Raw genomic sequence first — 13,871 nt, 5'->3', positions numbered from 1 at the left:
GTTGCAGCCGGAGGTTGAATGTGAAAATCTGTTTATCAAGATTGTGCGTGGGGATGTGGATTTCTCTCTCTCTCACACACACACACACACACACACACACACACACACACACACACACACACACACACACACACACACACACACACACACACCACCTCTGTCAGTTGTGTGAGATGTGCCTGGTGTACTTCAGCACCTCTGTTGAGCCTGTCAGCCAGCTAATTGATGAGCTGAACACTTCTTTACTCTCCCCAGTGTGTGATGGATACACACACCCCAGTGGCGGTCGGTGCCGTTTAAGATGAGGGAGGACCATTTTTTTAATGAGCATGGCCTTATTTCTATTACAGCATACTGGATGACTGTCATTCATATTCCATTTAACCAGTTCAATGTAACATCGATAGGTTACTACAACCTTGGCTATGAATGAAAGTTAACAATGTAGGTGGCACAGGTCGAGAGGAAACAGTTGCAAATGAGAGTTTCTATTGGCAGAAACGTTTTCAACAGAATCGACAGAATGATTACACCCGTGATCACACGCAAACATACACTACATGAGCAACAGTATAGTACCAGTCACAGTTTGAACACACATACTCAAGTTAGCCCTATGTGGTAAAAGACCAAGTCCATATTATGGCAAGAACAGCTCAAATAAGCAAAAAGAAACAAATGTCCATCATTACTTTAAGACATGAAGGTCAGTCAATCCGGAACACTTCAAGAACTTTGAAAGTTTCTCCATGTGCAGTCGCGAAAACCATCAAGTGCTATGATGAAACTGGCTCTCATGAGGACCGCCACAGGAAAGGACGACCCAGAGTTACCTCTGCTGCAAAGGATAAATTCATTAGAGTTACCAACCTCAGAAAATGCAGCCCAAATAAATGCTTCACAGAGTTCAAGTAACAGACATCTCAACGTCAACTGTTCATTGGACACTGCATGAATCAGGCCTTCATGGTCGAATTGCTGCAAAGAAACTACTACTAAAAGAGACCAATAATAATAAGACACTTGCTTGGGCCAAGAAACACGAGCAATGGACATTAGACAGGTGGACATCTGTCCTTTGGTCTGATGAGTCCAAATTTGAGATTTTTGGTTCTAACCGCCGTGTCTTTGTGAGGCACAGAGTAGGTGAATGGATGATCTCCGCATGTGTGGTTCCCACGGTGAAGCATGGAGGAGGAGGTGTGATGTGTGGGTGAGCTTTGCTGGTGACACTGATTTATTAAGAATTCAAGGCACACTTAACCAGCATGGCTACCACAGCATTCTGCAGCGATACACCATCCCATCTGGTTTGCGCTGAGTGGGACTATCATTTGTTTTTCAACAGGACAATGACCCAACACACCTCCAGGCTGTGTACGGGCTATTTGACAAAGAAGGAGAGTGATGGAGTGCTGCATCAGATGACCTGGCCTTCACAATCACCTGACCTCAACCCAATTGAGATGGTTTGGGATGAGTTGGACCGCAGAGTGAAGGAAAAGCAACCAACAAGTGCTCATCATATGTGGGAACTCCTTCAAGATGGTTGTAAAAGCATTCCAGGTGAAGCTGATTGAGAGAATGCCAAGAGTGTGCAAAGCTGTCATCAAGGCAAAGGGTGACCTTTGAAGAATCTAACATCTAAAATATATTTAGATTTGTTTAACACATTTTTGGTTACTACATGATTCTATATGTGTTATTTCATAGTTGTGATGTCTTCACTATCATTGTAGAAAATAGTATAAATAAAGAAAAACCCTTGAATGAGTAGGTGTGTCCAAACTTTTGAATGGTTCTGTATGTGGACCCCTGCTCGAACATCTCATTCCAAAATCATGGGCATTAATATGGAGTTATCCCCCCCCCTTTGCTGCTATAACAGTCTCCACTCTTCTGTTAAGGCTTTCCACTAAATGATGGAACATCACTGTGGGTACTTGCTTCCATTCAGCCACAAGAGCATTAGTGACCTTGGCACTGATGTTGTGAGATTAAGCCTGGCTCTCAGTCGGCATTCCAATTCATCCCAAAGGTGTTTGATGGGGTTGAGATCAGGGCTTTGTGCAGGCCAGTCAAGTTCTTCCACACCGGTCTCGACAAACCATTTCTGTATGGACCTCGCTTTGTCCACAGGAGCATTGTCATGCTGAAACAGGAAAGGGCCTTCCTCAAACCTTTGCTACAAAGAAGCACAGAATCGGGTAAAATGTCATTGTATGCTGTAGCGTTAAGATTTCCCTTTTCTGGAACTAAGGGACGTTGGCCGAACCATGAAAAACAGCCCCAGACCATTATTCCTCCTCCACTAAACTTTACAGTTGGCATTATGCATTGGGGCAGGTAGCGTTCTCCTGGCATCCGCCAAACCCAGATTGCCAGATTGAGAAGTGTGGTTCATCACTGAAGAGAATGCATTTCCACTGCTCCAGATTCCAATAGCGGCGAGCTTTACACCACTCCAGTCGACGCTTGGCATTGCGCATGATGATCTTAGGCTTGTGTGTGGCTGCTAGCCATGGAAACCTATTTCATGAAGCTCCCGACGAACAGTTCTTATGCTGAAGTTGCTTCCAGAGGCAGTTTGGAACTCGGTAGTGAGTGTTGCAACTGAGGACAGACGATTGTTATGCGGTGCGCGCTTCAGCACTCGGCGGTCCCGTTCTGTGAGCTTGTGTGGCCTACAAATTCGCAGATGAGTTGTTGTTGCTCCTAGACATTTCCACTTCACAATAACATTATTTACAGTACACCGGGGCAGATGTAACAGGGCTGAAATTTTACAAACTGACTTGTTGTATAGGTGGCATCCTATGACAGAGCCACTTTGAAAGCCAATGTTTGTCTGTGGAGATTGCCTGGTTGTTTTCTTGATTTTATACACCTGTCAGCAACTGGTGTGGCTGAAATAGCCGAATCCACTCATTTGAAGGGCTGTCCACATACTTTTGTATAGCCATTGGACATTTTTGAAGAAATTCATTTCTTAAAAACTGTTCAACTATTGTCTTTCTCTCTCTTAGCCTGTTAGGGCTAGGGGGCAGTATTGACACGGCTGGATAAAAAAACGTACCCGATTTAATCTGGTTACTACTCCTGCCCAGTAACTAGAATATGCATATAATTATTGGCTTTGGATAGAAAACACGCTAAAGTTTCTAAAACTGTTTGAATGGTGTCTGTGAGTATAACAGAACTCATATGGCAGGCAAAAACCTGAGAAGATTTCATGCAGGAAGTGGCTGTCTGACAAGGTGTCGTTCTTCTTGCCTCTGTTTATTGAAGACTGAGGATCTCTGCTATAACGTGACACTTCCTACGGCTCCCATAGGCTCTCAGAAGGCGGCAAAAAGCTGAATCATGGCTTTGCAGGCTCTGGTTGAAAAAAAGTAGCGCGTTTGGGTAGTGGCTGGTTACAGTACTGTGAGACTCAGGCGCGTGCCCGTGTCGACCGAATGCTTTGTTTTCTTTCCTCTGTTTACCTAAACGCAGATTCCTGGTCGGAATATTATCGCTTTTTTACGAGAAAAATTGCATAAAAATGGATTTTAAACAGCGGTTGACATGCTTCGAGGTACGGTAATGGAATATTTAGAAAATCTTTGTCAAGAATTGCGCCATGCTCGTGACCCTTATTTACACTTCGGATAGTGTCTTGAACGCACGAACAAAACGCCACTATTTGGATATAACGATGGATTATTTTGGACCAAACCAACATTTGTTATTGAAGTAGCAGTCCTGGGAGTGCATTCTGACGAAGAACATCAAAGGTAATCAAACTTTTGTAATAGTAAATCTGACTTTGGTCAGGGCTAAACTTGGTGGGTGTCTAAATAGCTAGCCGTGAGGGCGGGGTATCTACTGAGAATATTGCAAAATGTGCTTTCACCGAAAAGCTATTTTAAAATCGGACACCTCGATTGCACAAAGGAGTTCTGTATCTATAATTCTTAAAATAATTGTTATGTTTTTTGTGAACGTTTATCGTGAGTAATTTAGTAAATTCACCGGAGGTTTGGGTGCTAGTTCTGAACGTCACATGCTAATGTAAAAAGCTGGTTTTTGATATAAATATGAACTTGATTGAACAAAACATGCATGTATTGTATAACATAATGTCCTAGGGGTGTCATCTGATGAAGATCATCAAAGGTGAGTGCTGCATTTAGCTGTCTTCTGGGTTTTTGTGACATTATATGCTGGCTTGAAAAATGGGTGTCTGATTATTTCTGGCTGGGTACTCTGCTGACATAATCTAATTTTTTGCTTTCGTTGTAAAGCCTTTTTGAAATCGGACAGTGTGGTTAGATTAACGAGAGTCTTGTCTTTAAAATGGCTGTAAAATAGTCATATGTTTGAGAAATTGAAGTAATAGGATTTCGAAGATTTTGAAAATCGCGCCACAGGCTGACAGTGGCTGTTACGTAGGTGGGACGAATTCGTCCCCCGGTCCCATAGAGGTTAAATAGCGTAAAATAGTCATATGTTTGAGAAATTGAAGTAATAGCATTTCAAAAGTTTTGAAAATCGCGCCACAGGATTCAACTGGCTGTTACGTAGGTGGGACGAATTCGTCCCGCCTGCCCCAGAGAGGTTAATTGTGGACCTGGGATTCCTGGAAGTGGCTTCTGATGAAGAATGTAAGTGAATATTTATAATGCTATTTATGATTTTAGATGACTCCAAAATGGCGAGTATCTGTATTGCCTAGTGTATGTTTGAGCACCGTACTCAGATTATTGCAAAGTGTGCTTTCCCCGTGAAGCTTTTTTGAAATCTGTCACAGTGGTTGCATAAAGGAGATGGTTATCTAAAATTCTTTGAATAACAGCTTAAAATGTTATCAACGTTTATGATGACTATTTTTGTAAATTGTTGTGCTGATTCACTGGCAGTATTGGAGGCAAAATATTTTCTGAACATCACGCGCCAATGTAAAATGCTGTTTTTGGATATAAATATGAACTTTATCGAACAAAACATACATGTATTGTCTAACATTGAGTCCTAGGAGTGTCATCTGATGAAGATCGGCAAAGGTTAGTGCTTCATTTTAGCTGAATTTCTGGTATTTGTGACCCCTCTCCTGCTTGGAAAATGGCTGTGTGGTTTTTCTTGTGTTATACCTGTCCTAACATAATCTAACTTTATGCTTTCGCCGTAAAGCCTTTTTGAAATCGGACAATGTGGTTATATTAAGGAGAAGTCTACCTTTAAAATGGTGTAAAATAGTCGTATGTTTGAGAACTTTGAATTATGACATTTTGTTGTTTTGAATTTGGCGCTCTGATTTTTCACTGGCTGTTGAATAGTGTGTCCCGCTAGCGTCCCACCTGCCCAAGAGAGGTTAACAGAACGTTTCCTCAAAGTTCAAACACAGTCAAACACATTTAATTTCAATTTTGGTAATATTCCAGGAACGTTCTCCAACTTATTTGACATTGGGAAGGTTCTCAAATACACTGAACAAAAAATATAAAATGCAACACGTAAGGTGTTGGTCCCATATTTCATGATATTAAATAAAAGAGCCTAGAAAATGTCTATACTCTATCCACAAAAAAACATTTCTCTCAGATTTTGTTCACAAATTTGTTTACATTCCTGCTAGTGAGTATTTCTCCTTTGCCAAGATAATCTTTCCACATGACAGGTGTGGCATATCAAGAAGCTGATTAAACAGCATGATCATTACACAGGTGCACCTTGTGCTGGGGACAATAAAATGTGCAGTTTTGTCCCACAACACAATGCCACAGATGTCTCAAGTTGAGGGAGCGTGCAATTGTCATGCTGACTGCAGGAATGCCCACCAGAACTGTTTCCAGAGAATTTAATGTTCATTGCTCTACCATAAGCCTCTTCCAACATCTTTTAGAGAATTTGGCAGTACGTTCAACCAGCCTCACAACCACAGACCATGTGTATAGTGTCATGTGGGGGAGTGGTTTGCTGATGTCAACGTGAACAGAGTGCCCCATGGTGGGGTTATGGTTTGAGCAGGCATAAGCTACAGACAACGAACACAATTGCATTTTATCGATGGCAATTTGAATGCACAGTGATACCGTGACGAGATCCTGAGGCCTATTCATCCACTGCCATCACCTCATGTTTCAGCATGATAATGCACTATCCCATGTCACAAGGATCTGTTCACAATACCTGGAAGCTGCCTCCCAAGTGGCGCAGTGGTCTAAGGCACTGCATCTCAGTGCTTGAGGCTTCAATACAGCTCTGGGTTTGATCCCATGAGGCGGTGTACATTTGTCCCAGCATCGTCCTGGTTACGGGAGGGTTTGGCCGGCTGGGATTTCCTTGTCCCATTGCGCTCTAGCAATGCGTTGTGGTGGGCCGGGCCCTTACCAGCTGACTTTGGTCACCAGAATGGATGGGATTTCCTCTGACACATTGGTGCGGCTGGCTTCCGGGTTAAGCAAGCAGTGTGTCAAGAAGCAGTGCGGCTTGGCAGGGTCGTGTTTCGGAGGACGCATGGCTCTCGATCTTAGCCTCTAGCGAGTCCATAGGCGAGTTGCAGCGAAGGGACAAGACTAACTACCAATTGCACATCACGAAATACAAAACAATTATCCTAAAAAATTAAATAAAGATCCTGGAAGCTGAAAATGTCCCAGTTCGGCCATTTTTGGAGGATGCTCTGGATAGATGTGTACGACAGTGTATTCCAGTTTCCGTCAATATCCAGCAACTTTGCACAGCCATTGACGAGTGGAACAACATTCCACAGGCCACATCTACAGCCTGATCAACTCTATCCAAAGGAGTTGTCACACTGCATGAGTCGGTCACACCAGATACTGACTGGTTTTCTGATCCACTCCCCTTACTTATTTTTTAAGATACCTGTGACCAACAGATGCATATCTGTACTCCTAGTAATGTGAAATCCATAGATTAGGGCCTAATTAATATATTTAAATTGACTGATATCCTTATATGAACTGTAACTCAGTAAAATGTTTGAAATTGTTGCATTTATCTTTTTTTCAGTAATGTTCTGAGAATGTTAAGAAACAACATTCGCTCCTCTGGACCATACCCCTCCCAGTCCACCAGGTAATGGAGCTGACCCCCACGATGTCGCGAGTCCAGTAGGCATTTTACGGCATAGGCGGGACCTCCCTAGACGTCCACGGGAGGCGGAGGGGTGTCGTGGGGGCCAGCCTCAGCCAGAGGACCAGGAACCACCAGCCTGAGAAGGGAGACGTGAAAGGAAGGTGAGATACAGTAGTCACTGGGGAGCTGTAATCTATACATCACCTCGTTGACCCTCCGGAGAACCTTGAACGGCCCGAAAAACCGGGGGCTTAGCTTCTTGCAGGGTAGGCGGAGTGGGAGGTTCTTGGTGGAGAGCCAGATGTGATCACCAGGATGGAATACCAGAGCCTCCCTGCGGTGGCGATCCGCCTGCTCCTTCTGACTGTGGACGGCGTGCTGGAGTCTCATGTGGGCATCGCTCCACACTTCTTCTGCACACCTGAACCACTCTTCCACTGCAGGAGCATCGGTCTGGCCCAGGGTCCATGGAGCCAGGGCCGGCTGATAACCCAGAACACACTGGAAGGGAGTCAGCCCGATGGAGGAGTGACGTAACGAATTCTGGGCGTACACTGCCCAGGAAAGGAATCGGGCCCATTCCCCCTGCCGGTCCTGGCAGTGGCTCCTCAGGAACCTCCCCAACTCCTGGATCATCCTCTCCACATGCCCGTTAGACTGAGGCCTATACCTGGAAGTGAGGCTGGCCGTGACCCCGCGCTTTTCCATGAAGGCTCTCCATACCCGTGATGTGAATTCGGGGCCACGGTCGAAGACGATGTCCTCCGGAAGGCCATAATGCCGGAAGACCTGCTGCAATATTGCCTAGTTAACCTGGAGAACAGTAGGGAGACCAGAGAGGGGTAAAATGACAGGATTTGGTGAATCTATCCACACGCACCAAAATGGTGGTGAAACCGTCAGAGGAGGGGAGATCAGTGACAAAAATCAATGGATAGATGAGACTAGGGATGCTGAGGCACGGGAAGAGGAAGGAGTTTCCCTGCTGGAGCGTGCCGGGGGGATTTAGTTTAGGAACATATAGAACAGGAGTTGATGTAGAAAATAATGTCCTGCGCCAAGGTGGGACATCAATACTTCTCAGAGATAGATTGAGTAGTATGAGTAATACCTGGATGTCCAGCGACGACAGCTGTGTGCGCCCAGATCAGCAGCCGATCCCTTATCCCCGTGGGAACATAGATGTGCTCAGGAGGACAGGTAGTGGATGCAGGTTCCCTCTCCAGAGCTTGGCGAATGTCCACATCTACATCCCAGACAATCGGGGCTACAATTCAAGAGGGAGGAATTATGGGTGCATTTAGGACAGGGCATCGGCTTTGGTGTTCTTTGAAACTGGGCAATAGGTCAGCATGAAGTCAAATCTATTTAACTTCTCTAAGGCCGGCGGGACGAAATCGTCCCACCTACGTGACAGCCAGTGGAATCCTGTGGCGCGTTATTCAAATACCTTAGAAATGCTATTACTTCAATTTCTCAAACATATGACTATTTTACACCATTTTAAAGATAAGACTCTCGTTAATCTAACCACACTGTCCGATTTCAAAAAGGCTTTACAGCGAAAGGAAAACATTAGATTATGTCAGCAGAGTACCCAGCCAGAAATAATCAGACACCCATTTTTCAAACTAGCATATAATGTCACAAAAACCCAGAAGACAGCTAAATGCAGCACTAACCTTTGATGATCTTCATCAGATGACACACCTAGGACATTATGTTATACAATACATGCATGTTTTGTTCAATCAAGTTCATATTTATATCAAAAACCAGCTTTTTACATTAGCATGTGACGTTCAGAACTAGCAAACTTCCGGTGAATTTACTAAATTACTCACGATAAACGTTCACAAAAAGCATAACAATTATTTTAAGAATTATAGATACAGAACTCGATGCACTCGATATGTCCGATTTTAAAATATCTTTTCGGTGAAAGCACATTTTGCAATATTCTCAGTACATAGCCCGGCATCACAGGGCTAGCTATTTAGACACCCAGCAAGTTTAGCACTCACCAAAGTCAGATTTACTATTAGAAAAGTTTGATTACCTTTGGTGTTCTTCGTCAGAATGCACTCCCAGGACTTCTACTTCAATAACAAATGTTGGTTTGGTCCCAAATAATCCATTGTTATATCCAAATAGCGGCGTTTTGTTCGTGCGTTCAAGACACTATCCGAAAGGGTAAATAAGGGTGACGAGCATGGCGCATTTCGTGACCAAAGAATTCTAAATATTCGATTACCGTACTTCGAAGCATGTCAACCGCTGTTTAAAATCTATTTTTATGCCATTTTCTCGTAAAAAAGCGATAATATTCCGACCGGGAATCTGCGTTTAGGTAAAAAGAGGAAAGAAAATAAAGCACGGGGTCGACTCGGGCACGCGCCTAAGCCCATTGTCCTCTGATCGGCCACTTGCCAAAAGCGTAAATGTGTTTCAGCCAGGGGCTGCCTCGATATCATTCAGCTTTTTCCCGGGCTCTGAGAGCCTATGGGAGCCGTAGGAAGTGTCACGTTACAGCAAAGATCCTCAGTCTTCAATAAAAAGAGCCAAGATGAACAACAACTTGTCAGACAGGCCACTTCCTGTAAGGAATCTTCTCAGGTTTTTGCCTGCCATATGAGTTCTGTTATACTCAGACACCATTCAAACAGTTTTAGAAACTTTAGGGTGTTTTCTATCCAAAGCCAATAATTATATGCATATTCTAGTTACTGGGCAGGAGTAGTAACCAGATTAAATCGGGTACGTTTTTTATCCGGCCGTGTCAATACTGCCCCCTACCGCCAACAGGTTAAGAAAAGGGCCCACCTTGCTTGGTGGGAGTTCAGCCTCCACGCTGTCCGTATGTACTCCAGATTCCGATGGTCGGTGAGGATGATGAATGGGTCCTTGGCACCCTCCAGCCAGTGTTTCCACTCTAATACCAACTTCACCACCAGGAGCTCTTGATCGCCGACGTCATAATTCCTCTGCAGGAGACAGTTTCATAGAGTAATATGCACAAGGATACAATTTATGGATTACCTTGTCGTTGAGACAGGACAGCCCCCACGCCCAACTCTGAAGCGTCTACCTCCACCAAAAAGGGTAGCGTAGGATCTGGGCGTTTGAGCAATGGGGCGGAGGTGAAACGTCCCTTCAGTAGGCGGAAGGCCTCGTCAGGTGCTAGACTCCACACCAACTGACGGGGACCACCCTTGAGGAGAGAGGAGAGGCGATGGAGCTAAAGTTCCTGATGAAACGGCGGTGGAAGTTGAAAAACCCGAAAACCATTGTAACCCCTTTATGGTGGTGTGGACTGGCCATGACCTGATTGCATCTACCTTGCTAACATCCATCACTCCATGCGGGCTGATCTGGTAGCCTAGAAATGAGACCACTTCCTGATGAAATTGGCACTTCTCTGCCTTGACATATAGTTGGTTGGCCAGGATGCGTTCTAGGACTACTCGGACTTGAGCGATGTGATCCTCCAAGGTAGCCGAGTAGACCAGGATGTCGTCGATATACATGAGCACCTGGCGTCCGAGCATGTCCCGGAACACCTCGCTGATGAATGCTGATGAACACTGATGGAGCATTGCCTAAGGCATCACCAAGTACTCGTAATGAACAGACATTGTGCTGAAAGCTGTCTTCCATTCATTCCTCTCCCGGATGCGAATGAGATTGTATGCATTCCGCAGGTCCAATTTGGTAAAGAACTGGGCCCCGCGGAGCTGTTCGATGGCTGACGGCACCAACGGGAGAGGGTAACAGTTCTTGGTGATGATCTCATTCAGTCCTCTGTAATCAATACACAGGCATAATCCTCCATCCTTCTTTACCACGAAGAAGAAGCCTGCAGACGCAGGAGAGGTGGACGTGCAAATGAAACCTTGTTGGAGTGCCTCATGATGTATTCCTCCATAGCCTTGGTTTCAGTCACGTACAGAGGGTAGATGAGTCTGCGCGAGGGTGCAGAGCATGCAAGCAAGTCGAAGGCACAGTCCCAGGGACAATTATGAGGGAGACAGGTGGTGCGGGTTTTGGAAAAAACCTCCGCACGTCCTGGTATACCTCCGGGATGTTGGGCTGAAGTGCAACCACAGGACTCTCAAGTGATGTGGAACCACAGGGGACGGGAAAGCAGGTCCTCCGGCATTCGGGTGCCCAGTCTGGGATTTTCATCCTCGACCATGAGATGCTGGGGTTATGGTGTTGGAGCCATGGGAGGCTGAGGATGATCTTGTGACCTGCTGCACTAATGATGAAGGGAATGTTCTCCTGATGGATGGACTCCACAGTGAGGGTGAGTGGTGTGGTGATGTGTGTGATGATCCTGGATTCTAGTGGTTGATTATCAAGGGCTTGAACCGGAAACGGAGAGGAGAGTGGGTATGAGGTGATGTTAATAAGAAAGGAGGCAAGGGTCTGGTCAATAAAGTTCCCCGCGGCAACCGAATCCACTAGCGCTGTAGAAACAGTACATGAGGGACAGTCAGCTAGCGTGAGCGACACTAAAAAGGGTTTGGAAGCAAGTGATGAAGATAGGATACTCACACCTTCCCCAGGAGGTGGAAGATCACGTGACCATCCCTCTGCTCTCGTGGTTCCCAAGTTGGGACGTACCGGACACTGCTGAAGCTGGTGCCCACCTTGACCACAATAGGGACAGAGCCCCAGCTGTTTCCATCTGCGTCGGTCCGCCACGGGGAGCCATGTGACCCCTACTGCCATAGGTTCAGGCTCTGATACAGAGTGTTCACTGAGGGAGGGAGATAAGCGATGAGGGTACCAATGCTCCCGAAGTAGGTTATCCAGCCGGATGGCCATTGCGATGAGTTTGTCCAAGGAGAGCTTGTCATCTCGACATGCCTGTTCTGTCTGGACCTCCTTGCGCAGTCCTGTTCTGAATAGTTTATGGAGCATCGGCTCATTCCATCCGCTGGATGCTGCTACTGTCCGGAAGGTGAGTGCGTACTCGGCAGCGGTCTGGTCATCCTGCCGTAGTTGGACATGTCCAAATTTCCTGCTGCTTCCATTTGTTGAGGCAGTATTCTGTAACGGAGATGCTGGGAGTCGAGATGCAGGTGCAGCTGGTGAGTTTAATAATACAATGAACAAGGACCGATACAAACCAAGAGTAGCGTCTGGACAAGGAACACATAACCAATACTGCCTGGGGATTGAAACTAAGGGAGTGACAGTTATAGGGGAGGTAATCAGTGAAGTGATGGAGTACAAGTGTGTCTCGTGATGGGGCGCAGGTGCGTGTAATGATGGTGCCAGGTGTGCGTAATGATGGTTGTCAGAGCCAGTGATTAGTAAACTGGCAACGTCGAGCACTGGAGAGGGGGAGTGGGAGTAGACATGACAATGCTAGCTCCATCCTGGAGGTGCCGTTATGTCGTGTCACGAAAAATATATATGTTTGCATGAGTAATGCCTAAGGAAATGTATTTCCATGTTCCTGTGCTTCGAGTTCAAAAAAGTTAACCCAAAATAAGCTAGCAGTGATATTAAAAGTCTTATTGAAACATTCAGTGAACATTTTAAGGAAAATACTGAAAAACCTCCAAATAACCTATAATTTCCATTCTCAGAGCATTAATAAAACTTCCCAGGAGCCGGAGGAATAACTAGTGGTTGTGTGCCACATCATTGACTATGTAATCAACTATAACATATGTGGTTTGATACTTAAAATACCTATCCAGGTGTTGTAACATCTGTCAGGCATCAGGAACGTCTAAGAGTCTAACGTCTAACGTGGCCTATGTCTCCATGAACCGCCATCTTAACCAGACTTCTTTGGCTTCAAATGAGCTATTGAGTCTTCACATAGGAATGAATGACGTCACGTGATCAATGGCTTTGTCCATTCATATAATCATTGGTCTTCAGCACTCATTGTAAGTTTGTCAAAGTCCCAAAATCAGGGTTAGCTATCCTGCTAAAGAGCTTTTTGATGTTGGAATGCGCACGCATCACTCGAACATGACATTTGACAGTAAACAATGCCATCCTATCTGCTTCTCCCAGATCATCATCATCCATCATCCCTTCAAGTTCCTGTCATAATTTATTGATTCATCAGTTATTTTTTGTTTGTACTTCAGCTTTTAGCTGCCATGTATACAAAATAGAATTAAACACAAACAGAGAAAGCAGAGCTTACACTCACACACAGTCGGACACACACTAGACTGGCAGGGACAGACCACTATTACGCCACCAACGAACACACCACCTATGTTTTATTATGATATAATTATTGTGCATTAGCGTGGGGTTGTGTAAACGCAGCCAGACAGCTCCACTTAGTAAGGCTTGAGTGCATTCATTACCTACTGTTAAATAAGACTGCTGCTGCAGCCATCCAGACATAATTATAGACGATATGTACATTCTGGAAAAGGTTTAAACATGTGTTTTTATAGAAGACACAAATGACAGATTACGGTCCAGACATTAACCTTTTTACGCGTGAGTTACAAATATCTCTAACCGTTGCCCCTGCATTCGTTTTTTCATGAGCGTGATGGCATAATGCTCTCACTGTTCCAAAATGTGATTGGTAGGCAACAAGACAGTTATCCGCACTGCCCTCAAACCAAGGCAAGTTGCCTGCTAATTATTTATAGGCTATGTTTCAGTTTGTCAATTTCAAATTACTTTCTATCAACAGTTTGAATTGAGATGTGTTCTGCTTCCTCGTTAATTCACATAAGAAGTAGCCCATTTCACTGTTGCGGACAATTTATGTTATCGTGTTGTCGTTTCTGCTGTAG

Source organism: Salmo salar, chromosome ssa22, assembly GCF_905237065.1.
Source record: "Salmo salar chromosome ssa22, Ssal_v3.1, whole genome shotgun sequence".
Taxonomy (NCBI): Eukaryota; Metazoa; Chordata; class Actinopteri; order Salmoniformes; family Salmonidae; genus Salmo; species Salmo salar.
Note: the sequence above shows the minus strand (reverse complement) of the source record.